This window comes from Sparus aurata, chromosome 10 (genome assembly GCF_900880675.1).
Source record: "Sparus aurata chromosome 10, fSpaAur1.1, whole genome shotgun sequence".
NCBI lineage: Eukaryota > Metazoa > Chordata > Actinopteri > Spariformes > Sparidae > Sparus > Sparus aurata.
Window position 1 is genome coordinate 9,442,773 of NC_044196.1, and position 15,955 is coordinate 9,458,727.

The 15,955-nt window shown below is 42.0% G+C and overlaps 2 protein-coding genes across 2 annotated transcripts in view; one reads left to right on the top strand and one right to left on the bottom strand.

The window, feature by feature from the left end:
* The window catches only part of LOC115589346 (uncharacterized), a 33,816-nt gene that overhangs the window by 11,867 nt on the left and 5,994 nt on the right, over positions 1-15,955 (top strand). The gene's annotated exons all lie outside the window — the stretch shown is intronic.
* The window catches only part of LOC115588980 (uncharacterized), a 654,211-nt gene continuing 640,751 nt past the window's right edge, over positions 2,496-15,955 (bottom strand). The window contains exon 12 of the mRNA XM_030429652.1: positions 2,496-2,735. The gene's annotated coding sequence lies outside the window, so the exon portion shown is untranslated. The remainder of the gene's footprint in view (positions 2,736-15,955) is intronic.

Genomic DNA, 15,955 nt, shown 5'->3' on the forward strand with positions numbered 1-15,955 from the left:
GTACTTACAATACACTTGAAAGACCACAGATGTGAAACAGGATGCATTGTTAATGTCAGACCTGACCACAACGCAAAGCTGACTGTGTGTATCTGCAGTGGCAATGTTTATTTTCCAAATGTATCCATTATGACCATTACATCTAATCATATCATAAACTCATTAACATTTCATTGAGTTCATTTGTGTGTTGTTGTTGTTGTTGTATGATTATACTGTGTAGAACTGTACATCCTGTATGTGTGCTTCATACTCTCGAAACTGAATTTAATATAAAATTAGGTCATAACTTTTTTTTGGTGTCGCGTTTATATAATAATATGAAACATTTGTACATTAAAATGTCTAAAATGACCTTTTTCATATACTTTCTTCAGTTTTGAGCTATTATCTCTCATAAAAGCAAGGTATCTCTGTCTGTCTGTCTGTCTGTGTGTGTGTGCCTCAAATATCTCTGCAGATCAGGATCAGACTGACCTGAGAGTTTCAACATGGCTGCTGCGTGGTTCAATGGTGTGCGACTTCGCATTTGTTTGGACTGCAATGATACCGTTAATAAATTATTTCAGAAATGCTTTACAAATTCCATGAGTATTGTCCACCGGAGCCACCACAGTCACATGCACACCAGGGCCAATCACTGCAGAGCCCACCGCCACCCCACACATTAAGAAACAAGCGGATTTATACCTGCAGCGGCGGGAGCTGGATCGGGATTTTGCCGGCGGTTCGGTCCCGTTCTGTTCTGTGCATCTAAACAGACTGTTGTGAATTAATGAGACTAAAAGAGTCTGGACCGAGTCTGTTCGGGTCTGAGGAGATCCGGAGATGCGCGGACAACAAAGTGGAATCGGAATCTGTGGATGTTCGTGTGTAGCTAGCTGCTAGCCCACCCATACACGGCCCACCTCCCGAGTCGACGGACCGGACCCACCGGCACGTCCAAAACTCGACTCATGGTAAATAATGTCTGCCACGCTTTTTCGCGAAAATTGCTGTCACCTTTTGCTTTGTGTCTGGTGCAGGAAGAAACGGTAAAAACGGACTTTTGTCATGAAAGTGTCCAAGCAGCAAATTTGGTTGTTGAGGAACAGGAAGTTGTGGAAGGGACGGAGGCAGATAAATGACAGGCAACGACGGTTGGTGTATAGACAGCGATATAGAGAGGTGAGAGATTTGTGACATTTAGCGTGGTTGGAGTATATAGTTTGTGTGTTATGTAGTGTTTGGTGTAGTGTGTTTAGTGTGTAGTGGAGTCGTTTTTTTGTTTAATGAGTCAAAACAATGAGGAGACGGCTGAATGAGCATTGCCTGCATTTAAATGTAAATAGTTACATATAACTTTGTAAATTTTTAAAATGTATGCACATATTTAGCAAACAACAATTTATATTTGCATTATAAGTAATAAAAAATGGTTTGTTAAACATATTTGTGGTTTTCACAGTAATCTTTTTTTACTTTTTCTACTCGGATTTTATGTTTTTTTTGGTGATTTTAGGTCCATTGTGTTAATACAGTATGTCAAAATAAAAACATTACTGTACAGTCACACATGTGAGGTTGTGCTGAAAATAATGACACCAAGTAAATAGTTTTTAAGGTGAAATATAATGGCAAAATCAAAAATAGTCAAAAACGGCCAATTATACCCTGGAATATCGGATTTCACAACAAACCTAAATATTCCTGATGTCCTACCTTCAAACACAGCCTCATTTGCTACTTAACCTCCCACTTTTCTATAGGAATACATTTTTCTTACGGGCACTGCACTAGTTCCCTTAAATGTTCCAAACAATGTTCAAACCCCCTAAAATGGTTTCATATATTCTCCTGACTTTTATTTTGAAACTACCTCTGGTGCCAGTTAAAACATAAAGAAATGTAAATGAGATATAAAACAGTTCCACAGTATGAAGCATCATGTCGAGACTATTGAGAAATCTGGCCTGACTAAGTGACCAGTATTGACCTTAAATTATAATGTGTTATTCTGTACTGAAGCCTGAGACAAACAGAGACTGAGAAACACTGATAACAGCACACACACATACGTGTATGCGTGAAACACGCACACAAACTTTGGAACAATTACTGGAAGTTACATGATTTTTAGGAAAGATAGAGAACAATGAGGCACTGAACATCTTGACATTTTGGTGGTGGTCCAGATCATCACTAAGAAACTGTGTAAACAACTGAGGTAATAAAGGCTCGGTCAGCCCAGCAATAAACGGAACCCAATTTTGTACCCTGTGTCTGTGTTGATTCTTCTCAGAGTTTTGGCTGCATGTTATACATTTTGTATACATTATCTACGACAAGACATGAAGATAAATGACATGGAGGACAACATTTGTCTGAACCGGCTCAACTCTAATTCACAGATGAAGAGTGAGTAGTGACACAAAGAGGAAGCGACTTTTCAAACTAAAGTTACTCCAGTTATATTCCTTTTGTTCCCTCTAAATCAATGAGGAACACTGCTGACAGCTTATTGATGGAACAAGTTTATTGATGCAGAAAATGGTCAACCACCTTTTAAAAATACATTTATATATATAAAAACATGAAATATAGAGAATATCAAGCATTTTTAAAATGACAGAAGAAGCTTGTATGTTAACAGGAAGTGTTTTTCAGATAAAATACATTAAATGTTATAAATGTTTAACTCTTTTTCATCAAAAGCTACAAAAGAAGCTGACTTTGAAATATCAAATATCAATCACCTCGTACCGAGTGTCTACACATAATATTTGTTCTCTGCAACAGCAAACAACAACAAAGGTGTCAGAACATACCGGACGTAAACAACCAAACATTTCAATGATTTTACGTGATGATCTTAACTCTTTATACCAAATACAAAAGAAGATTAAAACCATATGATAGTTATTTTAAATGAGCTGCTGTTAGAATCACTTTACAAAATGCTGTGTGTTATTTGTTCAGCACAGCTGCACACAGTGATCACAGAGAAGCTGTCAAAGTACAGATGGAGTTTTTCATGTTGTCTTCCGTTCTGTTGGTTTAGTTGATACAGATTTCTTTATTGAGCTGAAAGAAACAGAAAGTCAATAAGAAAGATTCAGGACGACGTCACGATCAACATGTTTTCTCATGCTCACGGCTGAGCTCAACTGAACTGAGAAAGGAACGAATCAGTTCATGAAGTGATTCCGAACGACACGTTCATGACCGACACAACACTACTTCTCCCTATCCTACTCTCTCGTCTATCCTACATTCCTTCTCTCCCCCCCCTCTCTTTCTCTCCCTACCCTGTCTCCACTGTTTCTAAAAAATCCTCTCTCAGTGTTTTTACAATCAAAGAATATGTGAGATTATTGGATTAATCTTTGATCAGATGGAATCATTGTCAGTTAATAGTCTTATTCTGGTATTTCTAACAGCTCCATGGTGAATAAAAGGTATAAACTGTTCCATGTTCAGCTTCTTGACGGCCTCTGATTGCTTCAGAGAGCCAAACATCTTCTACAGAGAAATAAATGTCAAGATAAGTTGAGTTTAATCACTTCAGCTATAACAACTAATGAATCATGTGAGACCTCAGATTCTTTGGATCATTCAAAATGTTTTTATAGGCTCAAAAAGACTGAGACCGGCAGCACGGGCGGTCGCGGAAGCAAAAACTTGGGTCTGGGAAGAGTTCGGGGAGGCCCTGGAGGAGGACTATCGGTCAGCCTCGAGGAAATACTGGCAAACCATCCGGCGCCTCAGGAGGGGGAAGCAGCCCTCCACCAACACTGTTTACGGTGGAGGTGGGGAGCTGTTGACCTCGACCTGTTGACCTTGGGCGATGGAAGGAATACTTTGAGGATCTCCTCAATCCCACTGACACGCCTTCCATATAGGAAGCAGAGGCTGGGGACTCAGAGGTGGATTCATTCATCACCCAAGCCGAAGTCACTGAGGTCGTTGGGAAGCTCCTCAGTGGCAAAGCACCAGGGGTGGATGAGATCCGCCCTGAGTACCTCAAGACTCTGGATGTTGTGGGGCTGTCTTGGCTGACACGTCTCTGCAGCATCGCGTGGCAGTCGGGGACAGTGCCTCTGGACTGGCAGACCGGGATGGTGGTCCCTCTATTCAAAAAGGGGGACGTGGGGTTGAGCTTGAGAGGGTGTGTTCCAACTATGGGGGGATCACACTCCTCAGCCTCCCTGGGAAAGTCTACTCCAGAGTACTGGAGAGGAGAATTTGGCCGATAATCAAACCCCAGATTCAGGAGGAACAATGCGGTTTTCGTCCTGGCCGTGGAACACTGGACCAGCTCTATACCCTCCGCAGGGTGCTCGAGGGTTCATGGGAGTTTGCTCAACCAGTCCACATCTGTTTTGTGGACTTGGAGAAGGCATTCGACCGTGTCCCTCGTGGCATTCTGTGGGAGGTGCTCCGGGAGTATGGGGTCGGAGGCCCTCTGTTAAGGGCTGTACGGTCCCTGTACGACCGGAGCAGGAGCTTGGTTGGCTTTGCCGGCAGTAAGTCAGACCTGTTCCCGGTGCATGTTGGACTCCGGCAGGGCTGCCCTTTGTCACCGGTTCTGTTCATTATTTTTATTGACATAATTTCTAGGTGCAGTCAGGGGCCAGAGGGGGTCTGGTTCGGGAGCCACTGGATTCCATCTCTGCATTTTGCGGACGATGTTGTCTTGTTGGCTCCGTCGAGCGAGGACCTCCAGCATGTTCTGGGGCAGTTTGCAGCCGAGTGTGAAGCAGCTGGGATGAAAATCAGCACCTCCAAGTCTGAGGCCATGGTTCTCGACTGGAAAAGGTGGCTTGCTCCCTCCAGGTTGGGGGAGAGTTCTTGCCTCAAGTGGAGGAGTTCAAGTATCTTGGGGTCTTGTTCATGAGTGAGGGAAGGATGGAGCGTGAGATTGACAGGCGGATCGGTGCAGCAGCCGCAGTAATGCAGTCGTTGTATCGGTCTGTCGTGGTGAAGAGACCGATTCACCGGTCAATCTACGTTCCTACCCTCACCTATGGTCATGAACTTTGGGTCGTGACCGAAAGAATAAGATCCCGGATACAAGCAGTCGAAATGAGTTTCCTCTGCAGGGTGGCGGGGCGCTCCCTTAGAGATAGGGTGAGGAGCTCTGTCAACCGGGAGGAGCTCGGAGTAGAGCTGCTGCTCCTCCACATCGAGAAGAGCCAGCTGAGGTGGCTCGAGCATCTGTATTGGATGCCCCCGGGACGCCTCCCTCAGGAGGTGTTCCTGGTATGTCCCACCAGGAGGAGACCCCGGGGAAGACCCAGGACACGCTGGAGTAACTATGTCACTCGGCTGGCCTGGGAACGCCTTGGGATCCTCCCGGGGGAGCTAGAGGAACTGTCCGGGGTGAGGGAAGTCTGGGCGTCCCTGCTCAGACAGCTGCCCCCGCGACACGGCCCCGTATAAGCGGAAGAAAATGGATGGATGGATGGAAGACTGAGACCACGCAACAATTCTCTTCTGCAAATGATAATATCAGCTTAACAGTTTGAGTTAAAAGTTGATTCTTTGAAGAATTCTGGTGTTTCTTAACCCACCTCCAGTCTTTCATCTTGTTCATTAAAGGCAGGAACACACTGGCCCAACCGTTGGACGTCTGAAGCATTTGGAGAGACTCGGGACGAGGTCGGGTACAAATCTGTTCGGTGTGTTCAGCTGTGTCGGAAGCTTTTGGAGCCACGCGGGCGTTGTCTGATCCGATTCAACATGCGAAGTCTGAGGAGGTGGGCCGTTGGCCGTCTGAGCCAATGGATTCTCTGATTGGTTGTGTGCTAGCCAATCAGCGGTGTGTGTGGGAGGGGCAGAATACTGTGTGTGCTTTGGTTTTCTACGCACTCCGTTCCGTCATTTCTTGTTTTCATGTTTTGGAGTACTGGCACGAGCCTAGCTGTTATTGTGTCCATTCAGGACAAATTAATCTGTGTTCGTTTGGTAATGCCTTGCTGCATGTTTAATATGCAGCTGTTTTTAGCTGAAATAGTTACATTTCGTTTTGATCTAAAGTAAAGAGAGTTGCATGCATAAACCTCTAGTCCAGCGTCTTTTTTATACACAACACAAGCGCCACCCACTTATTGCATCTTGCGCAAGCGCAGAACGTGAATGCTACCGTGGAGTTGGCTGCACGTCAAAGCGGTGTGTTCAATGCTACTTTTCTGCCCAACGGGTCAGACAAGAGGCAACGGAGTGGTCGGATACAGGCAGTTGGCTGTTGGTTTGAGTCTGGGCGGTGTGTGGGGGCCTTGAGAAGTGCTTCAGGATCGGCTGATCGTCTTCGAGACGACTACAACACAGCTTTCCTTTGTCACACTTCACCTGATTGGATTCTTGTGTGTGTGTTTATCAAATTCTGTATCTGTGATGAAGTTGCTTTTCTATCTTTCAGGGAGCGAAGCTTGATTTATTGATCTTCTATAGGTGTGGTCATTTTGGGTCTGTCTTTGGATCCAACTGATCCAGTTTCTGTCAAGTGTTTCACAGTTTATATTGTTACCTGCACCTCCCCTTTAGAAAGATTGAGTCTGGAAATGATTTGGTGCTCAGACTCACATATTCTGATTATTTCCAGGTTCACGTGACAATATTAGAGATTTTCAATGGTCTCAGACTTTTGTCCCAATGTATAAGTATTGAGAGTGAGGAGTTGTCGTCATGGTACAGAGCCCCTCCCCTTGATATCGCGGGATCTTCCCCCTCTCCGCCATGATGGCAGGATGCCGGCGGCAAAACACGATTGTTTACATGTGTTCTTAACTCGGTAGTAGAGGAGGTTTTTACAATTCCGCACTGTTTTACCATGCCTGGAAGTCACTGCTGCGTTAAAAACTGCTCCAGTACCTCACACGATACATATGGAAAACATAGGAACAATGGGATACAGTTTTTTAGGTTGCCGAAATGGACAGTAAGGAGAGCAAGTCTCTGACCTGACGAGGAGACGCCGGATTGCTTGGTTGGCTGCAATAAGAAGAAAGGACCTTACTTTCGATCGCACCCCCCAGTCGATGAGAGTGTGTTCTCTGCATTTTCACTCGGGTACGTTCTCTAAAAATGTCTTTTTGCACAACGCTATTTTCACCACCTGGAAGCTTGTAGATGGCCAAGTCCTGCACCCAGCCACAGCAGAAAGTCTCGTAACTTTCCAAAGACTTGTGGCTTTTAAACTCCTGCATTGTGTACTAACTTAGACCAAAAACAAGGTAATTGACGAAGTCCATGTATGTGCATGGAGATAAACGATCCAGGTCTCTGTGCCATTCCGCTGCAGGGAGCTCGTATGGGTCGATATTATAGATGTCCGAGAGCTTGTCCAAATACCACTGTTATGCGCTTGGTGTGAGCTTGTTCCTGTAAGGTCCCTTTTCTTTCACTTTATCTTTTTGCATTGCTTTACTTTCTTCCTTTTCTTTCTCATATTCGAAGATCCATCTCTGTCCTGCCGAAATAATAAATGCGCAAAAATCAAAGAGCTCTGGACTGTTAAGTCGCGCCTCTGTGAAGTTTTGCAGGCGTTGCCCCTGACAACCGATTGCGTCTCCTACCATCATGGCCGACCGGCTCAGACCCTGCCCAAATCAACCCAAATCGGCACGTGACTCCTCAATCTCAATATAAGATTAGATTTATTATATTAGTTCAACTGCTTACCCTGGAGAAGAGGAGAGTAATGACCATTCTTGTAGTCCGCACGATCTGCGTTGGTGCTCTCAGACTGGACTGGTCTACAACACGTATCAGATACAGAACATTTAAATAAGAACATAAAAATTTGTTGATGTTACGTTCAACATGAGATGAGAGAGTGTTGCACCTACCTGAAGAAGCCTGAATCTGTGAAAGAGACACTTGTTGTTAGATGGTTGTTATAATGCTGTTCTCTCTCAGGAGGTCAGAGTATGTGTTTCTATTTGAATAATTAAAGAACATGTAATAATAGAAGAATAAGGTCTCACCCTTGGATGCTCTGTAGCAAAACAAAACGAGCAGAGGAATAACAAGAACAATTCCACAAACCAGCCCAACAATCAACAGTACAGGAAATGAAGAGCTGTCAGGCCTGGACACCGCTGGAATAACTAGGAAAACAATATTCATCTAAATGTATTTCTCAGTCAAAACAGTTTAAAAGAAATGCTGCAATTGTTTTAATCCTACTCACCCTGAACTGACATCCAGCTCTGTGCTGACTCTCGTCCTGAGTGTTGACACTTGTAGAATCCTTCATCCGACTTTGACACTGCAGAGATATTTAACTCCCATCTGCTGTCATTTTGAATGACTTTCTCATTGTGATAGAAAAACACAATGGAGTCAAATGTTTGGCTTCTTAATTTGCAGCTCAGACTAACAGAATGTCCTTCAGTCACAGGACGGGCAGGGCTCAGCAGGATCATATCTCCATCTGTTAAACAGTCAAAGAATACCAGGTTTCAGTCAGAGATCAGCTGGTTGAGGAACTTGAGAATGAGCTGATGTAGAGAGATGAGAAAAGACATACTGGGGTTTTTTTCTTTCACATTGTTGTCACTGATTTAACAGTGATCATAAAATCTGACATTTCATCTTCATACACCTTGTGTGTCTAATGTTCAAGAACCCTTTCAGTTGGCTGAATCTGTAAACTCACAGCTAAATATCACTAAATCCTTCACACTGGACTTTAAATGGTGATCATGGACCTTAAAACTGAAGAACACATCAGCCACAAATCTATATTCTATATTTATACATGGTTAAAATCACAGTGTGATTAAATACTCAACTATGTTTATTAAGTGAAAACCATTAATTAGTGGAGAGATGATGCAGCAGAGTGTTGGGCAGAACTCTTAACATGTCAGTGTGCTGTCCTCCTCAACACACAATGGGATGTTTGAAGTAATAAGTCAAAGAAAAACATCATGTAATGAAATCATACCCTGTACAGTGATGTTGACTGCGTTGGTGGACTCTCCTGATCTAGACTCACACCAGTACACTGCATCACTGGTCCTGTCAGTGTTTATGTGGCATGTTGATCCATTCATTGTCCCCCAGGTGGAGCAGGGTGCCCAGTATCTGCCTTCAGGTGATGACCTCATCACTCTCCAGTCAGTAGAGTTTCCCTCACAGCTCAGTGAGACAGAGTCAGAGGTGAAGTGTTGAGCTCTGTCAGGACTCACTGTGAGAGATGCTGATGAGGGAATATCTGAAAAACAACATGTGATAAGAGGTCAAACAGAGCACAGAGATCTTCAGATAGAAAATATAAATATAAATGCAAATATTTTTATTGCATCAAAGTTCAGTATTTTGGTCAAATTCTGACTTCTACTTTGACCTCTTGCTACAATTTTGAGAACATTTTAAAATGATAGACAACCAAGTGACTCCAGATGCTGTAAGTAGAAGAAGAGCTTAAGTATCCAGACTAATAGTACTTTTTGTAAATGAGAGCAGAGTTTAGCCAATATATCATATCTGTCTTTTTGTGTGTTGTGTTAAAGAGTTAGGAGAGAAGGAAGCAAGTAAATTCCACCCAGTAAGGTGGAAAGCATGAAGTTTAGCTTGATGCTAGTGAGAGAGAGATAAGATCATAAGACCAGTGAATTAATTTTCTTTTCCTTTTCAAGATGCTGTTTGTTTCTCATCATGTAGAAACAAGATGAACAGAGCTGATATAACATCTGTTTCTTCAGAGATAGAAACAAACTGACCTGCAGACCAGACAAACTTAGGTTCACTGTCATAAGTGGAATACACTGGATCTCCTCTTTCAGCTCTGCACCCATATCGTGCTGTGTGTGTCTGTCCATGAACAATGTAGGAATCCTGTTCAGTCCCACTGCTGCTTCCAGGTAGCTGCTCATGTCTATAGAAGAAGTTGCCTGATGGCTCAGGAACAGTTTTATACCAGTAGAACCTCCATCCAGCAGATGGATCTTTAACACTGCAGTTCAGAGTTACTGAGGCTCCAGCACTCAGCCATGATGGAGACACAGTGATGACAGGCCGGGGATCTGTTGGAAAATGATTTTTTAAATAAAAACATGTATTGATAGTGGATCAGATACATTCTGCACAATCAGTACATACTGAAGATTTATTTTAAATATATACATGAACAAAAACAGGCTTTTAATTAACTGTATAATCTTCACTTTGAAAGAAATGTGATGTGACTTACTGTCTGATACTGTCAGTTTGGGATTTTTTCTTTCTTCTGGTTTAAAAGTTATGTGAGTAAGACTGCAAAAATATTCATGATGGAAATTCAGTGTTTCTTTCTGTAATACTCATTTTGACCACCAGAGGCAGAAGTGCACCACTACTCATGTCCTGAATCACACATCATACATACACAGTGCAAAACATGTTTCTATCCAGGGGTGCACATAACTGGTACGCAGGTATGCATGTGTGACAATAATCAGGAATGCGTAATGTCACTTGTGTTACTGTGCGCCGTTGCATACTGGACTGATCTCATCTAACCTTACACGTTGTTAACTACTGTCAGATGTCCAAAAAGCAACAGACATTAAGCAGCTTCTTTGGCGTTTTGCCACTTGCAAAGTATTGCCAACTGGAGCCAGAGCCGAAGAAAATACTTTTTTCCGAAAAGTGGCTCCAGGATGGGCAGTGGCTTGAAGCTGACAACGAGGCCAGTGAAATGTGGCACAAGATTCTCACATCCACATCTAGCAGACAGAACAGGTCCGTTTTATAAAGGCTCAAAGAATTTCCACCACCATTTAACTGACAAACATGAAAGGAGCAAGGAGCACACAAATTATTCAATAAACAAGCTAGCCGAGAAGAAATGTCCAGTCACCCATTTACCAGATGGCGAGACAAGCTGAATGAAGAACAGTGGCAAGCTCTGTTTAATATTTTTCTCCTTGCCCTCCATAAAGCTAAACACGCACATCCCATGTCTTCCTATTCTGAAGATGTTCCTTTACTGAAGCAGCTAGAAGTAAATGTCAGAGGTGCATATCATTCATGTGAAGGGGGCACACAGATCATGCAAAGCATCACTCATGCCGGGGAGTGACGAGCCAAGTTGCAGTCTGCTGAATTTTGGGAGCTGCTTTTTGATGGATCTGCGGACATCACAACAACTGAGCAGGAAATCGTTTACACTGTAAGATGGTTAACCTCAGACTCTCTTGGACTGATTGAACTGGGTGCTGACCGACCGCGCAGGCCATATCAAACAGACTTTTTTGAGACTTTTCCAGGACACAGGCTTGGATGACTGGACAACAAAGTTGGTCGCTGTGTGCACAGACGGAGTTGCTGTCAACGTCAGTGTGTCCAACAACGTTGTGCCAAAACTCTGGCAACTTGCTGCAGTTGGAGACTCCCTGGTGCACATTCTGTGCACCGCACACACACTAGAGAGTTGCGCAAAATCAACTGATCGCAACGTTCCTTACTGTGAGACATTTAATCGCTCTGTGGTCAAGCTGCTGCAGTGTTATTGACAAAAAGGTTGAGCGAAAAAAACTGCTGCACTGAAGAAGCTGTGTGAAGAAAATGGGATCTCCTTTGTGAAACTGGGTAAGTTTCATGATATCAGATGGTCTGATGAAACACTGTTAAAAATATCAAGACTACTGCCAGCCATTAAAATGCAACTGGCTACGAGTGATAACAGTGACTTGCAGCATATCTGCACAGAGCATTTTTTTAGTGCAAACATGCTCGACATTGGCAACATTTTGAAGAACACATCCATTAGGTTTCAGAAGGAAAAGATTGGCCATCTGAGAATGTAAGGATGAACTCAAGGTGGCCATTGGACAGTTCACACTTCTGCTTGATAGTGAAGGCCACAGGGCACACACTGTTTCTAATGCTGATGCTGACAGAGAGAAGACAAACTTACTCAGGGGGTTAATTGAAGAGTTTCATATGACTCCCTCAAGTCATGTGATCATTTCTTAGTATTTGATCCTTCTACATGGCCTCAGGAAATGCAAGACCTCCACAGTATTGGAAACACAACAGTTTGCAGCATTCTTAAGAAATATGAGGCCACCTTGCAAAGACAGCACTGTGACAGAATGGATGTGCTTAAAGTGTCACACCGCAGTGAGGGATGTCTTGGGTTTTTTGTCTTGTGAATTTCATGTTTTATTTTGAAAAGTAACTCTCCTCTCGTTTCAGGTCACTTGCCCTTCCTTTTGTGTCACCGGTCTGGCGTCTCCCCTGATCCCTCATTGTCTCCACCTGTGCGCCCTTCCCTTATGTGTATAAAGTCTTTTTCTTCCCCTGTCTTCGTTGCCAGAGTATTTCGTTCGTCCTGTTGAGTACTTCAGCCTTTGTTCACAGCCTTGCCTTGATCAAGATAAGTATTGCCAAGTTTTGTTTTCTGCTAATAGTATTCCTCTGTAGAAGAGCGATTTTGATTTAATAGTTTTTTGGTCAGCCATTTGTTTGTTCAGTCAGTTTGTTCATCATTTTTGTTTGCTAGTTTTCATAGAGTATGTTTGACATAAGATTATAGTAGTTATATTTCCTTTTCCTCCTGCGGGAGTGTTTTCTGTTCTTGTAGTGTGGTTTGTTTGTCCTTTGGACAAAAGATTTCCATAGCCTATTGCTCTGTCACTCTGTCTGCAGTAGATACTGTTCAGGAAATAAAACATGTCTTTACCACTGCAAACCTGCATCTGAGTCCTCTTTTTCTGCCAAAGTCTGACATAAAGCAGGCAGGAAAATGCCTGGGAGCCTCTTCTGTGTATGACTTGGTAACCCAGATGCTTACTCCAACATCAACCAGGTGGTTAAGCTGTCTATTACACTGCCAAGCAGTACAGCTTGTTAGAGGGGATTCTCACATAACAACATAATAAAAACCAAGTACAGATCTCGTCTGTCACATGCTCGTCTCTCAGCCCTGATGCACATTCACCTGTCAAAGCAGACCACAGAGACATTTGACCCAAAGCAAGCTGTGGATGGAGACAGCTAGGCTAATCGGAGGCTAAACCAAGGACAGGGAGGTGAGTCTGCAGCATCTTCATCATCTACCATACAGGAAGCTGAAGCAGAGGACAGTGAGAAAAACTGCACTTATTAAGACCACGCTACATATGGAGCGAGTACCAAACACCATCTCCTAGTACTCAACTGAGCAACTCACTGAAAAAGTTTTGTGCAACCCTGATTATCTTATAAATAAGTTATACTGTTGCTGCTGAACTCTGTGACAGTAACAATAACTTTACAGAGCTGCTGGATACAGTTAAGCGTGATTTTATTACTCATTCATAGAGAAAAAGTTTAAAGACGTACAGAAATTATGCCAACGAGCAATGAAACTGTTCTGGAGGTTTGGAGTTTATGATTACTTTAATTATATCAGACACTTTAGTTGGTTGATAACGAGAAACACAGCATGTGGCAGCAAACACACCATGTCACTGCCCACAATGACTGCGTGAGTGACAGACTGTTGTATGTAATTGTATCACACAACTATACACAGTGTTGGGTGGTAATAATAATAACTTTATTTCACCATTGTTTCTCCTCTCTGTCCTCTTTTACTGTACCAGCCCTGCTCTCATCTGGACTCTAGTTTGTGGAAGTCAAGTGTCTGTTGGACATTAGATACAAAACCAAACAGACATTCCGCACTTCCCCATGAATAGTGAGCTTTATTGTCTTGCTCTTTTCTTTATGTTTAAACTGTGAACAAGTGGACTCTTTTGTAGTAAAACTCACCTGAGTGGCATTTTTGTGACTTTTGTGTAACATTCTGTCATAATTTAGGATTAGATTTAATATTTTCATTTCTAACAAAGCAGTTTGAAAAGCTGTTTGTACACAGCTTCAGTGAACCAAACTAAAGTATCATCACAGTCACTAAACTTATTTCAGTGTGAAGTCAGTGGCATCATGCAGAGCTTCACTCTCCAAGTAGCTTCCCTGAACAACTGAGCACTAATCCAGTCATTTCATAATGTGCACTGAGTAAAATGACACATATATGGAAAAACACAGCTGCTAAAACAAGTGATCAAGAGTGATACAGCAGGTGACATACAGGACAAACATAATCAGTAAATATAGAAAAGATAACTAGTCACCTTCAGCATGTCCGTACAGGAGTGTATTCAGCACTAAAGTAAAGATGAAAACTTCATTAGACCAGAATCAAATACAAAATCCAGCTGGAGTTTCATCAGTGACAACTATTGTTTATCAATCAACAGTATCATACAGTTCTGTGATGATACAGAGCTACAGAGGTGGGAAACACATTTAAAAACCTCTTCAATATATAAAGGCCTGCTAAATAAGCAATACATGTAATTCCACAGCTATATACATAATACCTGTGATCATATACTGTACATGCATTGTCCAGGTACGTGTGCACAAACTAGTGCATAAGTAACCAGTTGAGTAATAAACTTAACATAATCCTCCAATCTGAACCAAGACAAACAGCAACAAAGTTCATGTCTACACAACTACTACACTGATATAAATACTGACAATCACATAGAAAGTCACAGATGTACTCACAGAATAACCCGAGCACACCGAGCAGAGCGTGACCCATCTTCACATCCAGCACCGACACTGTCACTCTGCTTCTGATCAAACTTTCTACTTTGTATTGAATAATATGCAGCAGTGAGAAAAGAGAAGTTACATTTCTTAGAAATGTGAGAGCAGAGATTTTCATCAGCTTCTTCTTCAGAGTGTCTGTGTGACTCTGTTCTCACTTCCCCTTCACAAGCTCAAACTACAGGAGGGGTGCTGACTACAGCATATTTTGCCATGCTTACATTTCCTGTCCACTAAAAATAGATTATAAGCTCAACTCCCTCACAAAGGTTTGTTTCTCAACTTTATCTCACATCCAACAAACAAAACCATTGGATTTAATCATATTACATCACAAAAAAATTGTATTGTTATTCTGTCCAACACTTGTTGCATCCACAGAGCCTGTATTTTGTTTCTTGTTTGACTTTAGAAAATGAAGAATTCCTTAAGTTTTCAAAGTGGTGTTTTATTTAGTTAAATAATTAAATTTGACAAAATAGAAAAGATTATCAGTTGGGTGTCTTCAGATATTAATCTAAAAGGGCAGAGTTTTATATCAGCTATCAATGTTTCACAACTTTTACTCTGTAAGACGTGACCTGTCCTGTGAGCTGCAGCCTGATGAGATGAAGTAAAGATATCTGTAAACTGGGATGACTTTGTTTTTGCCTCATGTTACTACAATGACTCCAGATATCAAATAGGATCATCATGAGGGGAAATAAAATATCATGAACAAAAAACTAAAATAAACTGCAATGTATCTTAGCATGACAAGAACACATGACCCATCTTCACATCCAGCACCGACACTGTCACTCTGCCTCTGATCAAACTTCCTACTTTGTATTGATTTATATGCAGCAGAGAGAAAAGAGAAGTTACATTTCTTAGAAATGTGAGAGCAGAGTTTTTTTTATCAGCTTCTTCTTCAGAATATCTTTCTGACTCTGTTCATGCTTCACTTTAACATAAAGCTCAAACTACTGGAGAGGTGTTGACCACAGCACACTTTGACATATTTACATCTCCTGTCCACTGTGAATAAATGATTAGCTCATCTCCCTCATTAAGGTTTCTTCCTCGTCTTTATCTCACATATAACAAACATAAAATCATTGGATTTAATCATATTACATCACAATAAAATTGTATTGTCACTCTGTCCAACAGTTGTTGCATCCACAGAGCCTGTATTTTGTCTCTTGTTTGACTTTAAAAAAAAAAAAGTTTTCAAAGTGGTGTTTTACTCAGTTAAGTAATTAAATTTGACAAAATAGAAAAGATTGTCAGTCGGGTGTCTTCAGATATTAATCTAAAAAGCTAGCTTCAGCTAGCAATTTTTCACAACTTTTAATCTGTAAGACGTGACCTGTCCTGTGAGCTGCAGCCT